Raw genomic sequence first — 16,410 nt, 5'->3', positions numbered from 1 at the left:
TGCTGTGTTACTTAGATTAGGGCTGAGCTCAGTGGCGTCACTAGCTAGGGTGTCACCCAGTGTGGAGGGTGTCACTTGGGAAGGGTTCACATTCAAAAGATACTTTAGAAGGCCCCCCAGAAGTGATGGAAACATTCAACTCCCCTCCCTATTCAAAACAAACAAAAAAATTAAATCAAAATCACTCCATAAAGTAAATAATAAATTATTTCTGGTTGTGATTTCAACCACTCATACATCACCTTGGAAAGAATTATGGCTCAGTGGTCAAATTCAGCACAAAAATTAGCTACTGGACTCTTTTCAATTGCCCATTCTTGACTTTGAATATTAACATACAAGGTTAAAAAGCCTAATTTTAACATGATAAAAAGATCTTTAGCCAGTATTTCTCAAACTATGTTGTGTCTATCCTGCTGCCACCCTGTTACTGTAATGCACCTTTTCACTGATGGGCAAAACCCATCAATGAGCTTTTACTCTCATTATTATAGCAGGTATGGAGGAGAGTGCTGAGAATCCCATGGAGAGCCAAAAGCAGATCAAGCCAGAAACCTCCCTAGAAGCCAAGATGACTAAACTGAGGCTGCTGTACTTTGGACACATCATGAGAAGGAAGGACTCATTGGAAAAGACAATAATGCTGGGAAACGTGGAGGGAAGAAGGAAGAGAGGAAGGCCACATGCCAGATGGATGGACTCGATTAAGGAGATCACAGGTATGGGGTTGCAGGAATTAAGCAGAGCAGTGCAGGACAGAGGGTCTTGTAGATGTCTCATTCATAGGGTTGCCATGAGTCAAGATTGACTCAAGGGCATGTAACAACAAAATTATGGGTAAAAATTGTGTTTACTTCAATTGTAGCATTATAGCACTCATGTGGTGGGACAAGAACTGATTCTTCTCCTTCTCCTTCTCCTACATATTCCAAAGCCTGTCAGTTTTTTAAAAATCTTTGCTGTGTTTGCATACTTAATAAAATAATAATAAAATAAATAAAACAAAATAATTTTAATTGTTTAAATCATTTTTGCTTTAATTATGCAAATACAGCAACATTTAAAATAAATAAACACAGGCATGGAGTTAGCCTGCTTTCAAATAACAAGTGGGAGAGGGAGGAGAATCAGGCTCCCCTCTTGACATCTAATGATTGTAATGCTAAAATTGAAATGAAGAGGCCTTTCACCCCTGGGAGAAGATTCCAAACAGTGCAATTGTGCAAAGAAGAGAAGTGTGATAACAAACATTTTCAAAACAATATGTTCCTGTTTCCTTTCATAACACAACTGCCATGAGATATGATGCTAGTGTGATAATGTCCTTAGGTCATCATAATCTTCTCCAGATAGATTAGCAAAATACACTTATGCTAAACATACTACTTTGGGGATAAAACAGACCCCCACCATAGCTTATATTATAAATCATGTGCAATAAGCATATACAATAAAATCTTAATATAATATTGCAGAGAAAAACAGTATAGTAATATTAAATCATTTGTTTCAGCTTGGTGCAAACATAAAAATAGAAAAGTATTGTAAACAAGGAATGTCATTAGTATACAATGCAAAGGGGTCTTATAGCACCTTTGAGAATAACTGAGAGAAAGAAAGAAGTTGGTAGCGTAAGCTTTTCTAGACTCAAGTCAACTTCCTCAGAGGCCATCTTACAACAACAAAAGCTTACACTACCAACTTCTTTCTTTCTCTCAATTAGTCTCAAAGGTGCTACAAGATCTCTCTGCATCCTGATCCAGACTAACATGGCTATATCTTTGAATTCAGTATACCAGTAATGGCTAAAAGAGAGGGAGCTAATAGAGCTTCCTGAGGAAGGACATCCTACCCACAGAACTCTGCTGATAGGACCTTGTCCTATGTCCCAGCCAATCATGCCAGCAAAGGGATATCAGTTTTCATAAATTTTGTTCTCATGGGCAAAATAAATACATAAATAATAGGAAAAATTATTCTTCTCATGGTAAGAAACTCGTTAAAAACTGTGCAGTTTTCAAAGTCTATATTTTGCATTGCAGGAATGATTTTCTGCAAAAGAAATGTATGTGGACTTACATGGAAAACAACACTTTCTGCTCAGAAAGCAAGTTTTCTTGCCTGCCTAGAATTCTCATTGTCAGGTTTTCTCAAGTGTTCTCAAGAAAACCCCCTTTTTTGGCCATTTCCTTCCCAAATATTTTCAAATATTCTTTTCATCTGAACTTAAAATATTTTGTAAGCCTCATGGACTGAGATTTATGCCAGCTAATAATTTTGTAACAATGTTTTGAGCTAGCTTCCTGTATGTGTGTGCAAGCAGACAGAGATATGGCCTACCTTATACAGCTCAGGTGCAGGTTACTTGAAGAACTGTATTCTCCTTAAAAACCAGCCCATGCTCTGAGATCTGCTGGGGAGCCCCCTCTCTTTGTCCCACCATCCTCAAAGGAACATCTGGTAGGAACACATGGCTTTCCAGAGATGTTAGTGGCTTCCCAGAGATGTTAGACCAGCTCCCTCCCTCCCTCCCTTCTTTTTGCAGACAACTTTTCTGTTTCAACAAGCATTTGAGGACTGATGTGCTGGATTGTTGTGTTGGTGTGTGCATGTGTGTGTGTGTTTAATGGGTTATGTTTTTATCTGGTTGACATTTTTTGAGCTGTATAATCTCTTTTTAACTTTTGGATTTTATGAATTTTAAACTATGTGTTTTTTAATCTGTTGTGAGCCACCTTTAGTTCTCAATTGGGAAAAGAGATATAACAACAATAACCACCAAACCCCATCGCTGGTCATCATACAATCTGAATTCTATACATTCTGCATTCAACTTTAAACTATTGTCATGTTCTGTTTTCAAAAACAGGCTCCATTGTACAGATTGGCAGTTTTTGTGGAGTATGGTATTTTCCATTAGCAATGAGAATTATTCTCATTGCTAATGGAAAATACCATACTCCACAAAAACTGCCAATCTGTACAAAGGAGTCTGTTTTTGAAAACAGAACATGACAATAGTTGAAAATTGAATACAGAAGTGGGAATCATTGCAGTTTAATAAACTTGGAACCCTTGATTTAATTGGGAAGAACCAAAGCTCAGGGACAGAACACAACCTTTGATCGCAGAAGGTCTCAGGTTCCATGTTTGATATTTCTATTTAAAATAGACTAACCCTGAAGGAAGGAGACTCTGCCCTCCACAACTGCCATCCGCCGGCCTGAGAGGGAGTTGGCCAGGCAAGTCCAGCTCCATCAGGACTAAGCCTGAAGGAAGGAGACTCCGCCCTCCACAACTGCCATCCGCCGGCCTGAGAGGGAGTTCGCCAGGCAAGTCCAGCTCCATCAGGACTAAGCCTGAAGGAAGGAGACTCTGCCCTCCACAACCGCCATCTGCCGGCCTGAGAGGGAGTTGGCCAGGCAAGTCCAGCTCCATCAGGACTAAGCCTGAAGGAAGGAGACTCCACCCTCCACAACTGCCATCCGCTGGCCTGAGAGGGAGTTGGCCAGGCAAGTCCAGCTCCATCAGGACTAAGCCTGAAGGAAGGAGACTACGCCCCCCACAACTGCCAGCTGCCGGCCTGAGAGGGAGTTGGCCAGGCAAGTCCAGTTCCATCAGGACTAAGCCTGAAGGAAGGAGACTCCGCCCTCCACAACTGCCAGCTGCCGGCCTGAGAGGGAGTTGGCCAGGCAAGTCCAGCTCCATCAGGACTAAGCCTGAAGGAAGGAGACTCCGCCCTCCACAACTGCCAGCTGCCGGCCTGAGAGGGAGTTGGCCAGGCAAGTCCAGCTCCATCAGGACTAAGCCTGAAGGAAGGAGACTCTGCCCTCCACAACCGCCATCCGCCGGCCTGAGAGGGAGTTGGCCAGGCAAGTCCAGTTCCATCAGGACTAAGCCTGAACGAAGGAGATTCTGCCCTCCACAACCGCCATCCGCCGGCCTGAGAGGGAGTTGGCCAGGCAAGTCCAGCTCCATCAGGACTAAGCCTGAAGGAAGGAGACTCTGCCCTCCACAACCGCCATCCGCCGGCCTGAGAGGGAGTTGGCCAGGCAAGTCCAGTTCCATCAGGACTAAGCCTGAACGAAGGAGATTCTGCCCTCCACAACCGCCATCCGCCGGCCTGAGAGGGAGTTGGCCAGGCAAGTCCAGTTCCATCAGGACTAAGCTTGAACGAAGGAGATTCTGCCCTCCACAACCGCCATCCGCCGGCCTGAGAGGGAGTTGGCCAGGCAAGTCCAGTTCCATCAGGACTAAGCCTGAACGAAGGAGATTCTGCCCTCCACAACCGCCATCTGCCGGCCTGAGAGGGAGTTGGCCAGGCAAGTCCAGCTCCATCAGGACTAAGCCTGAAGGAAGGAGACTCTGCCCTCCACAACCGCCATCCGCCGGCCTGAGAGGGAGTTGGCCAGGCAAGTCCAGTTCCATCAGGACTAAGCCTGAACGAAGGAGATTCTGCCCTCCACAACCGCCATCCGCCGGCCTGAGAGGGAGTTGGCCAGGCAAGTCCAGTTCCATCAGGACTAAGCTTGAACGAAGGAGATTCTGCCCTCCACAACCGCCATCCGCCGGCCTGAGAGGGAGTTGGCCAGGCAAGTCCAGTTCCATCAGGACTAAGCCTGAACGAAGGAGATTCTGCCCTCCACAACCGCCATCCGCCGGCCTGAGAGGGAGTTGGCCAGGCAAGTCCAGTTCCATCAGGACTAAGCCTGAACGAAGGAGATTCTGCCCTCCACAACCGCCATCCGCTGGCCTGAGAGGGAGTTGGCCAGGCAAGTCCAGTTCCATCAGGACTAAGCCTGAACGAAGGAGATTCTGCCCTCCACAACCGCCATCCGCCGGCCTGAGAGGGAGTTGGCCAGGCAAGTCCAGTTCCATCAGGACTAAGCCTGAACGAAGGAGATTCTGCCCTCCACAACTGCCATCCGCCGGCCTGAGAGGGAGTTCGCCAGGCAAGTCCAGTTCCATCAGGACTAGCCTGGAAGAAGGAAGAGCCCTCCCTCCAATCCATCTGCCTTGGTCCAGGCCTTAGAGGGAGAGAAGAACCACTGGACCTCATCCCCTTTCCCTCCATCATTCCCTTCTCCTTTTGTTTCGTGTCTTTTAGATTGTAAGCCTGAGGGCAGGGAACTGTCTGATTAAAAATAATATTGTAAGCCGCCCTGAGAGCCATTAGGGCTGAAGGGCAGGATATAAATACCTAAATAAATAAATAAAAATAAAAATAGTTATTGGCAACTATGGGAGACTAGAATGCAATATTAGCCTTCCAGAACACCTTCTTTTGGGGAAAGAAAGGCATCTCCTGGCCCAAGTGGGCAAAAACAAAGTCAAAATGTTCTCTTTTGTGGAAAGAGGAGGATTCAGCAGAAGCACTGCCATGGCTATTTCCAGCTCCCTATCCTCACGAGGAAAGGTGAATCAGCTGCTGCCCTTAGTTAAAGCCTCTGCAGTGGAGTTTGGCAAGGAGGCCAATAAAATAACATAGAATACTCTAAGGGGAAAGAGCTGAAAGATGCATGACAGGAGAAAGGTTGCGAGTCTTTCCTAATGCACTGGGAAAATGAAGAGTGGTGGGAAAAGGCTTGACCAAGAGTTGGACTGAGGCCTTTCTTGGCTGAATAGTTGGGGGTGACATCCAAGAGTTGGGAGCCTAGTTGGGACACAGCCAGGAAGAAGCCATCCTCCAAATAAGAAAGCCAGGCAAGGCAGCCAGGTAAATGTTGTTAGATGACGTGAAATACCTTTTGTGCAGAGATATTCTTCTCCCTTATTTGTTTGTAGTTTTACCTCCTCCTTGAGTCTCCAACACACTCAGCTTTTCACTGCTTGGATTCCCCCACCTGCACTTACTTGCAAGAATCCTACCAAGGCCTGAAAATACTCTGAACTTAAAATACAGACCCTTTTTTTCCTACCTGAGAGGCTCTGGGAGTGGTTGAGTGGTCATGCATGTGGAAAAGTTGGACATACCCTTCCTATGGAGGATACAGCTTCCCTAATACTGCTTAGAGGGCATTTGGCTGTACTTGGGGGAATTAAAAAAAAAGACAAAAATGGCCACAAAAATGGCCCAGGGGGCAGCATGCAGCTCATGGATCATACTTTGCCCATTCTTAATTTAAAAGACTTGGGTAACAAGTGAAATAAAAGACCACTACTCTTCCAAATATTTTGAACTACATCTCAATCTAGCACCATCGTCAGTGGTCATGGATGATGGGAGTTTTAGCTTAGAAGATACAGAAGGCACCAGGTTAGGGAATACTTGAACAGACAGTACTGAGTTAAATGGATGAACAGTGTGATCCGGTATAAGGCAACCAATTTTCCTCCCTATTTTGAGATTTTAGTTTATTATTTTTTTTAAAAAAAATACTAATCCTAAAGCAATAAAATAGTTCAATGTCTATTTTTCTTTTGTGGTGGATTTCTCATGCTTCATAGAAAGAGGCACTACAAAATAACTGATTAGAAATAATTTATAAAAACAATAGGGACAAAACAAACTATCAAGTATCAGTTGATAGAAAACGATTATTTATTACGGTGAGTTTGTGGTTCTTCCTTATTTGTCCCTGCTGTGCTCAATGTCTTCAATGGTTCCTTATTCTTGTATACTTCCTTTCTTCTGTATTTATTTCTCCAGGCAACCCCCCAGGCCTCTGACACTCTGGAATCTTCCAATCTCTTTTCCCCCTTGTTTGTTTTTATTACTTTAGCTTTTCTAGTTTATTTGGGTCTTTCTGTCCTGATTGTCACCTTAATTTCTCATGTGTCCTCCCCTGCCAGCATGTTCTTCTGTTCCTGATGGTGTAAATAAAAGAATTAATCTGCTAAACTTCTTTGAAAGTCAATGAAATGAAACAGCCTCAACAGTATCAGTATTTTGCTGGAACTACTCTAAACCTTACAGGATTGTTGGAGGCAGCACTTATTGTCTTTTCTTCTGCCTCTTAAACTAAAATCTTTTTTAAAAAAATTACTAGAAAGCACATCACTTTTACTAGTTTTCACTGTAGGACAGAAACTAGGAGCAGTTAGGGCCTCCATTCATTCCACAGAGGCAAGTGTTTTATTGAGCTATGCTATATGTAACACTTATGTTATATGCCTCAGTACTCCACTGGCTGATGATCTGTTTTCATGCACAGTTCAAAGTACTGGTTATGATCTATAGATCAAGTATACCTTTAAGGTCCAGGTTATCTAAGGGCCCATACAGATAGGTCAAAATAAAGCTGCTTCAAGTCACTTTGGAGGTATGCTGTTTAAGAGTCCAAAAGCCGCACCAAAGCCATGCTCCAGTTCTTTCATGGCCAGTGACCATAGTTTTCTGTGGGTTTTCTGGGCTATGTGGCCATGTTCTGGAAGAAGTTATTTCTGATGTTTTGTCTGAATCTCTGGCTGGCATTTTCAGAGGTTGGTGGCATGGAAGTGTGTGGGGGTATATATGTGTGTGTGTGTGTGTGTGTGTGTATACTAATGGGACCCTTAGTCGGGAGGAAATGATTTACATGTTAATCTGTATGTTGGTCTGCTGTTGAATGGCAAGGCTGCAGGGAGGGAGGATATGCAAGTTCAATGTGTGTCTATTTAATTAGCAGTCCATTGTCCGTGGGGAAACCCCTTGACCCTGGGTAGTGTTGATTTGCATGAAATGAATCTTGATTTTGATGTTCTTCAGGACTGGTAGCCAAAGTTTATTTACTTTCAGTGTTTCTGATTTGCTGTTTGTGGATTTCAATGGCCTCCCTGTGCATTCTGACCTGGTAGTTGTTGGCATGGTCCAGAATTTCAGTGTTTTAAAATAACATTCTATGCCCTGGTTGGTTTATGACATGTTCTGCCACTGCTGATTATTCTGACTATCTGTCTGCAGTGTCTCTTGTGTTCCTTGATTCATGTTTGGATGCTGCATTTAGTGGTCCCTATGTAGACCTGCCCACAGCTCCATGGTTTGCAGTAAACTACTGCGCCAGTGAGAGGGTCCCTCCTGTCCTTAGCTGAGTGCAGCATTTGATGGATTTTCTTGGTCAGTCAGTAGATCATTTGGAGGACCTGTGGATAAATTGTTGTTGTTGTTACATTTATTTGTATAGCACCATAGGCTTTACATAGCGCTTTACAAAGGAGAGAAAACAACAATCCAAAATAGAAACAAAAGCCTGCCTACGGGCAAACAATCTAAAACCACAAACAAGATTACAAAATTAATAAAATACTGCTATAACAAAAGTAAAACAATGCTATAAAAGTGTAAATTAATACAAATAATATGTCATGAAATATACAGTCATAAAATCAAGATGAAAGTTGGAAGGCTTCCCTGAATACAATAGTCTTTAATTTGGATTTAAAGTAGTCTAAAGTGGTAGTTCATAAATTCATGGGAACGAGATTCCAAAATAGGGGGCAGCATGGGAGAAGGGGCCTATCCAAGTAGAGGCAGAGAAAATCCTTGGCTGAATCAACAACCCCAAATCACTAGAGCACAGAGCATGAACAGGAAGATAGGGGGAAACAAGTGCTGACAAGTAGGTGTTGGGCAAACCATGAAGGGCTTTGAAAGTTAGTAATAAGAGCTTATACAGTGCGTCCTCACCTTACGCGGGGATCCGTTCCGGATCCCTCCGCGTAAGGCGAATTCTGCCTATGCTCGAGCCCCATTGGAAACAATGGGGCTCGTGCGCGGCGGCGCAGGTGCGCGCGGGGTGCAACGGGCGCATGCGCCCATTCAATTGAATGGGACGCGCCCCCCCTTCTGCCCCGCGCACGCGCCGCGGCTTAAGCATGTATGCTCAAGGCCGCGTATGGCGCGCCCGCGTATGGCGCGGGTGCACTGTAATGGATTCTAAATGGGATCGGGAGTCAGTGAAGGGATGACAACAATGGAGTAACAGCATCATAATGGTGGGCGGAAAAAATTAGTCTAATGGCAGAGTGCTGCAGAAAAATCAAGGGGGAAAGATGGAAAAGAGGAAGCCCAGTTAGCAAAGAATGACAGTAATCCAGGCGAGAAATGACCAGGTTTTTTTTTAGCCAAGTTGACCCCAGTTGTTTTTAGTCAAATTTGCTAGACATGTATATATAATATTCACAAGTTCTTTAGGAAAACTGAGTCCCTCAATCTTGAACATAGTGGTTATATTTAATGTTGTGGATATAAATAAATAATAAAATAATAAATTTTTTATTTGTATGCCGCCCTTCCTACGATCAGGGCGGCTCACAGCAGGTTAAAATACAATCAGATTAAAATACGCAATACACAAATTAAAATACACAATAAATCAACTCAACAGCAAAAAGCCCCCATAGCCCAACCTCTTGGCCACGGGAGAGGAGGGAGGCCCACAGGGTATTTATTCGGGGAATGCCTGTTGGAATAGGAAGGTTTTAAGATCCTTCCTAAATTGGGCCAGGGTCGTAGACGAGCGGAGCTCTGTGGGCAGCGCATTCCAAAGGGCTGGGGCAGCTATGGAAAACGTCTTCCGAGTGGTGGAGACTAACCTAGCCCCAGGCACCTTCAGTAGCTGCTGCCCAGACGTTCTGAGGGTGCGGGGCGGAATGTACGGGGAGAGGCGGTCCTTTAGGTATCCTGGGCCCAAGCCATTTAGGGCTTTATAGGTAATTACCAACACCTTATATTGAGCTCGGAAGCGAATGGGCAGCCAATGGAGATCTTTTAAAACCGGTGTTATATGGCTGGTTCTGGGAGCGCCAGTAACCAGCCGGGCTGCCATATTCTGCACCATTTGCAGCTTCCGAGTTTGGTATAAGGGTTGCCCCATGTAGAGCACATTGCAGAAATCCAGTCTCGAAGTTACCAGAGCATGTACAACAGTTTCTAGGTCCCTCTGGGCCAGGTATGGGCGCAGCTGGCGGATCAGCCGAAGCTGATAACAGGTGCTCTTGACCGCCGCATTCACCTGAGCAGTCAGGTGAAGCGACGAGTCAAGAAGCACCCCCAGACTGCGCACAGAGTCCTTCACAGGGAGCGTGACCCCGTTCAGAACAGGTGGAACCACCGCCATTCCTGGACCAGGAGAACCTATCACTAGTACCTCCGTTTTCTCTGGATTCAATTTGAGTCGGTTTTCCCTCATCCAGCCCATTACTGACTCTAGACAGGCCACGAGAAGAGAGACGCCATCCCCAGTCACTGCATCAGTCGGAGACATAGAGAAAATAATTTGGGTGTCATCAGCGTACTGATAACCCCGCGCCCCATGTCTCCGGATGATCTCTCCCAGCGGTTTCATGTAAATGTTAAATAGCATGGGAGACAGAATGGCTCCTTGAGGGACCCCAGTTTTTAGGGGCCTCTCATCAGAGCACACGTCTCCCAGCTGCACCATCTGGGACCTCCCGGAGAGGTAGGAGCGGAACCACTGGAGCGCAGTGCCCCCGATTCCCACCTCTACCAGGCGTCCCAGAAGGATACCATGGTCTATGGTATCGAAAGCCGCTGAGATGTCCAAGAGCACCAGCAGGGACACGCTTCCCCTGTCGATGCTCAGACGGAGATCATCGACCAAGGCGACCATGGCCGTCTCAACCCCGTAACCCGCCCGGAAGCCAGTTTGAAATGGGTCCAGATATACCTTTATCAAGTAAAAAAATATAGTCTGAAGTGCCCCCCCCTCCCATCTCCTCAGATGGCTGCATTCATTAACTAAGGACACCACATTGGGGATTATCACATGGAGGCTTACCGTCCCTGAAATGTCGCAAAATCATCAGTAAAGGGTGTGATTGCTGGTTGTCCTTGTTCCCCCATGATTATGGAAGTGTCGCATCATTAAAGTGTTCACAGAGCAGCCATTTCTCCATATAACGGAATTTCTCATTATGCAAAGAAATGGCTGCTCCATCATGATGGGATGCCTCCATAACAATTTAATCATGGGGGACAAGTGCAACCAGTGATCACACCTTTGTGCTTTACAGATGATTTAGTGACATTTTGGGCATGGTAAGCCTCTGTGTGATAATCCCCATTGCTAAGATGCCACAATTGTATTAGTGTAGGAAAAGCAAACTTACAGATTTGAGGACAGTCATTTTCTCACAGCTGTTCAAAGGTGTCATGGTGTTGCTATAGGCCTGGGCTCTGTCAACTGCATCTTTATAACACTGCCTTCCTGCCCTGTGCTCTTCTGTGCATGCCTTTTGGTCTTTTTGTTTTCCAATTGTGCAGGAATGCAATTCATTAATATAATAATAATAATAATAATAATAATAACAACAACAATAATAATAACAACAACACCATGCTTGGAAATAGTGAGGCGGAGGGGAGAGAGATGAGCATAATCACACCCACATACCACATGACTGCCTGCATATCGAAAATGCAATGGGAGGAACTTACCACATGTATCAATAGTGGAAAAGGAGTGTGGTTGGGAGGCATCGATGGGTTTTACCCATCAATGAAAAGAGGCATCCCAGGAACGTATGGAAGATGAAGCAGATACAGGGCAGACACAACATCATGTGATAAGGTACGACCGTATCCATGCTACTATCCTGCTCTAATTCCACTTTGGCAGCCTAGTGTGATAAAATCCCAGGCCAAGTATGATGTGTAGACATTCTAGAGGGAACCATCCCTGGAGCTAATGAACCACTGCAGGATAACTGAGCTTTCTTTGTAAGCCATTAAATCTGTGATCCTATGCATTTTAAAACAGTTACATCGAACAAGGCAGAGGGGTGGGATAAAATATATTATTATTATTATTATTATTATTATTATTATTATTATTACCATACTGTTGGAAATGGCAGTTTGAAATATAGCTGTGCATTGATTTAATTAAATTCAGATGGAAACTGTTGCAGTTAATGTGATACAGCTTAGCCCAGGGTGATTTTCCTACTGCTTTTTACTGCCAAAAAAAGTAGTTGTGTCACGGTAGTCCAGATTCCTTCAGGAGGAAACTGTCTGGAGTTGCATGCCAACAGTGAGTCATGCTGAAGTCATTGATGGGTGAGGCCAGGATAACTATTTTCTCCTGTCCCCCTTCTCCCACCTTTTCTATTCCCCTCCCCTCCTCCTTTCATTTCCAGTAGCCTTCAGAAGGAGGGACTGTTTATTGCAGAAGGTTTTTGGACTCAGCTTGGGATGTGATTTCAAGAAGATAACATGCTAACTTGTTTCACTGACTCTTTCCATCTTACATGAAGAGTAATGTATTACTAACAAGTTACCCTATAATTAATTGAGAAACACTTTAAAAATAATAAAAAATAGCCTAGAATTTCCCCAAATGACTTCCCACAAAATAACGATTTTGATGGCATGAGTTAATATTTAAAATCATCATCATCAATTGCATAATTGTTGCTTGCTATTTGATGTTCTTTTGATGCCTGTTTTATCGAACTATTGCTATGTACTTTATATGTATTAGCCTACTAGCCCCACCACCTTTCCCTTCTCCTTTTATGTCATGTCTTTTTAGATTGTAAGCCTGAGGGCAGGGAACCGTCTAATTAAAAAGATTGTATGCACAGCGCTGTGTAAATTTACAGCGCTTTATAAATAAAGGTTAATAATAATAATAATAATAATAATCCTCATCATTGTTGTGTGTGTGGGTGTTGTGTGCCTTCGAGTAATTTCTGACTTACAGTAACCTTAAGGTGAACTTTTCACAGGGTGTTCTTGGCAAGTTTCTTCAGAGTGTGTTTGCCATTGGGGCTGAGAGACTGTGACTTCTCCAAGGTCACCCAGTGGTTATCCTGGCTGAACTGGAATTCAATCCCTCATCTCCAGAATTCAAGGCTGAAACCACTACACCATGCTGGCTCTCATTTTGAAAATAAAAGGTGCTTACTTTTCTTAAAATGTCTTAAAATGTAATATTGTTAGTAGCAGCCTAAATACCCCAAAGGCACCAGATCCAATCTGATCTTGGAAACTAAGCAAGGTCAGCTCTGGTTAGTACTTGGATGGGAGACCACCAATGAATATGAGGTACTGTAAGCAATATGTCAGAGGAAGGAACTGGCAAAACCACTTCTGCATAATCCTTGTCTAAGAAAACCCCATGAAATATGTGAGGTTGCCATAATCCAACAGGTAAATGGAAGGCACCTGCACACATGAACACACACACACACACACACACACTCACTCAGTGTTGTTACTTGTAATACATTACGTTTGAAATTAGGTTGAGGGCCACATGAGATTTGTCTGAAAGCTGCATACAAGTTGCCCACCCTTGGTGTATAGATAACAAGTTGACATTTAATATTGTAAAACATCTAACTGATGTTGGAATAAACGCCATAATCTAACATTTGCATTGAGCCAGGGCTCATCAGGAGTTAACCTCAGAAGCTACTTTGAAGACCAATTCCTGAAAAATGTTATTTTTCTTGAACAATGAAGAAGGCATCTTCACTGAAAAACAGATTTGTTTCTTTATCTTTCTTCTTTGTCTGTACTGGTCTTTAATCAAATTGGTTTATGGTTTCTTCCCCTATGTTTGACTCTTCAACTCCTGTTGTCTCATCTTCAGTCTCCACGTTATCTTGTCCCCCATCTTTATCATCTCCTCCTCCGATCCTTGATGCCCCCTCCTCTCATCTTCAACATTTCAGCCTCTCCTCCTCTTAATCTCTCTTTTCTATAAGTGCAGAGTTGATTGGCTCATTTCCTACCATTCTCAGCAGTTTCTTTATTCTTTACTTTATCTTCTTTCTTCTTCCTGCTTCCTGTATCTTTTCTCTTTTCTCCTATACTTCCCAACAGCCTTTGTGCTCTGTTTCCAGGAATTTTATTTTCATTTCTATTTTCATTTCCCTTTCGAGCCTTTGTTTACCCCACGTGTCTCAGTCTGCACACTCTCCATTCCCTCTCAAGCTCAAGGTCTTGCCTACCATCTCGCCACCAAGTCGAGTATGACCCAGGGCATCTTGGCTGCAATTCAAATCTCTGCACAGGCAAGAAGTGATTTTGTTAACTCTTTCTATCTTGTCCTTCTCTTCCATAATCTAAACATATATTCCAATTTTAAACCTAATAGTCTAAATAGTACTCCAAATTCACCTTCACGTTCTGGGTATAGTTCATTAATTTCAGATCCTTTTTTCCCAGTTCTCTTTTTTCTTTTTTATATTATGTTTTATATAGAATCATAGAATCTTAGGCCCATTCCGCACGGGCTTAGTGTCCCTATTTCAAACCTCTTCTGATAGGCACTATTTAACCATGTATAATACATTTACAGTTTCTAATCTAATTTACACATGAAGTTCAGTGCTGATAAAATTTATCAGATTTCACAAAGAGATCTTGTGCTTTTCTTACTTAATACACTCACATCAAAGAATAAAATTGGTGGCATCTCAATCTGGTCTTTCATTGAAGTCAGCATGGCCATGACATGTCCGACAATCCCCTCTGCTGTTTTTCTTTTTCCTTCAGCCTCAGTATCCATTCTGATCCAGGCTTCTAGCAGGTCTAATAGCAGGCAAATGGATACACACAGGACCCCTCTGAACTCTCCTTGTCTGGAGAGTATTTTTGACCACTTGCTGATGCTTTTTAGTGGTCTAGTCACTGTGCTGACCGGGAGGTCCCCTCTCCACAATGAAAAGGGTTGTCTCAATGAGATGCCATTACCAACCAGTAATTAACATTATCAAACCTGGTAGAAAACATTGATTTGGTGTTACAAGTAATGAAACAATATTGACAGGTATCTGGATTTAGAGTAAATAGGAAAAAAATGGAGATATTGACTATGAATCTAGGTAAGACAGAAAAACAGGAATTAATAAAAAGATCTAACTTTAAAATACAGAAAATGGTTATTTTGGGGATAAATTTTACAATGAAAATATGGATCTATTAAAAAAACAACTGCAATAAAATATAGCAAGTTATTAAAATATTTCTTGAGGTGGAGAAAAGTGGGACTATCTTGATTAGGGAAGATTTCAGTGATAAAAATGAAATTATTACTCAAGATATTGTTTTTGTTTCAAAATCTACAAATGATTACTAGAGACTCCCCTTTCAAAATATGGCACAATGATATCTCTGCCTTTATTTGGTCAGATAAAAAGACTAGAATGAAAATGAAACTCATGTGTGATGAAATAGAAGTGTTGGTATGGCTCTCCCAAACCTAAAATTATATTATTACTCATGTAGCTTAGATTGGACAATAGATTGGAGAAAATTGGAGCAAAAAGGATTGCTGCAATTAGAAGGTCCAGATAATAGGTTTGGAAGGCATGGTTATTTGTTTTATGAAAAATCAAAAGTAAATAAAGATTTTAACAATCACTTAGTAAGAAGATCTCTATTAAGAGTATGGCTGAAGACAAAAAGTAAATGGGGTAATCAAATTCCAAAATTGGTTTCAACTAATGAGACCTTTTTAAAGAAAGAACAAGTTACTTCAGGAAAAATGGTTTACATATGAAGATTTATTAAAATATGAAAATCAAACCTGGAAAATGAAAACAGAAGAAGAATTAAAAATAGAAGGATATAAATGTAATTGGTTTATATATAGACAATTGAAAGTAAGATTTGTGGTATTGGGAAAAATATATTAAATTCAGAAAATAACCACCAAATAGCTAAGTTTTATAAATTACTTTTGAAGTACAAATTAGAAGACAAGGTGGTGAAAACCTGTATGATAAAATGGGCCCTGAACACAGGGAAAACATTGAAATGTGACACTGGGAAAATATATGGTCTAGAGGCTTAAAATATACATTGAATTATGATTTGAAAGAAAATTATTAAAAGATGTAATACAGATGGTGTCTGACACCATATACATTGGCAAAAATATTCAAAAATTCAAAAAATAAATGTTGGAAACATGAGTCAGTCACTGGAACATTTTATCATACTTTATGGTTATGTTGCAAAGCAAAAAAATGGAATATGATTCATAATCAAATGGTGAAAATCTTAAATATGAAAGGCCAGCAGATCTGAGAGTGTATTTGTTAGGTATGATAACTGATTAAACAACAGAATAAAAACAAAAACTATTTGACAAGGGCAGCAAGAGTAGTTTATGCTGCAAAATGGAAAAGGAAAGAATGCCCAGAAATCCAAGAATGGTTGTGGAAAGTTTATGACTATATGCAGACAGGTAAACTGACAAAGCTTCTGAGGAAGAATACTTCTTATAAATTCAGATAAGACTAGCAGTCATTTATAAAATATCTGAGTAATGTCCAATATGGGGGTCTAACATTTACAATAGGACTGAACTGAAGTAAATTAAAACATCAATTGAAGACTGTATAATCAAAAAACGATGTTTAACCACGGAGTCTAAGAGAAAAAATGATTAAACTCTGATGAATAAATAAATGTATAATACAAGAAAGAAGATACAAAGAGATTACTAAGTACTT

This window comes from Sceloporus occidentalis, unplaced genomic scaffold (assembly GCF_023333645.1).
Source record: "Sceloporus occidentalis isolate IW3139 unplaced genomic scaffold, rSceOcc1.0.p SCAF_3, whole genome shotgun sequence".
In the NCBI taxonomy this organism is placed as follows: domain Eukaryota; kingdom Metazoa; phylum Chordata; class Lepidosauria; order Squamata; family Phrynosomatidae; genus Sceloporus; species Sceloporus occidentalis.
The sequence above is the reverse complement of the archived record's forward strand: the minus strand, read 5'-3'. Positions refer to the sequence as shown.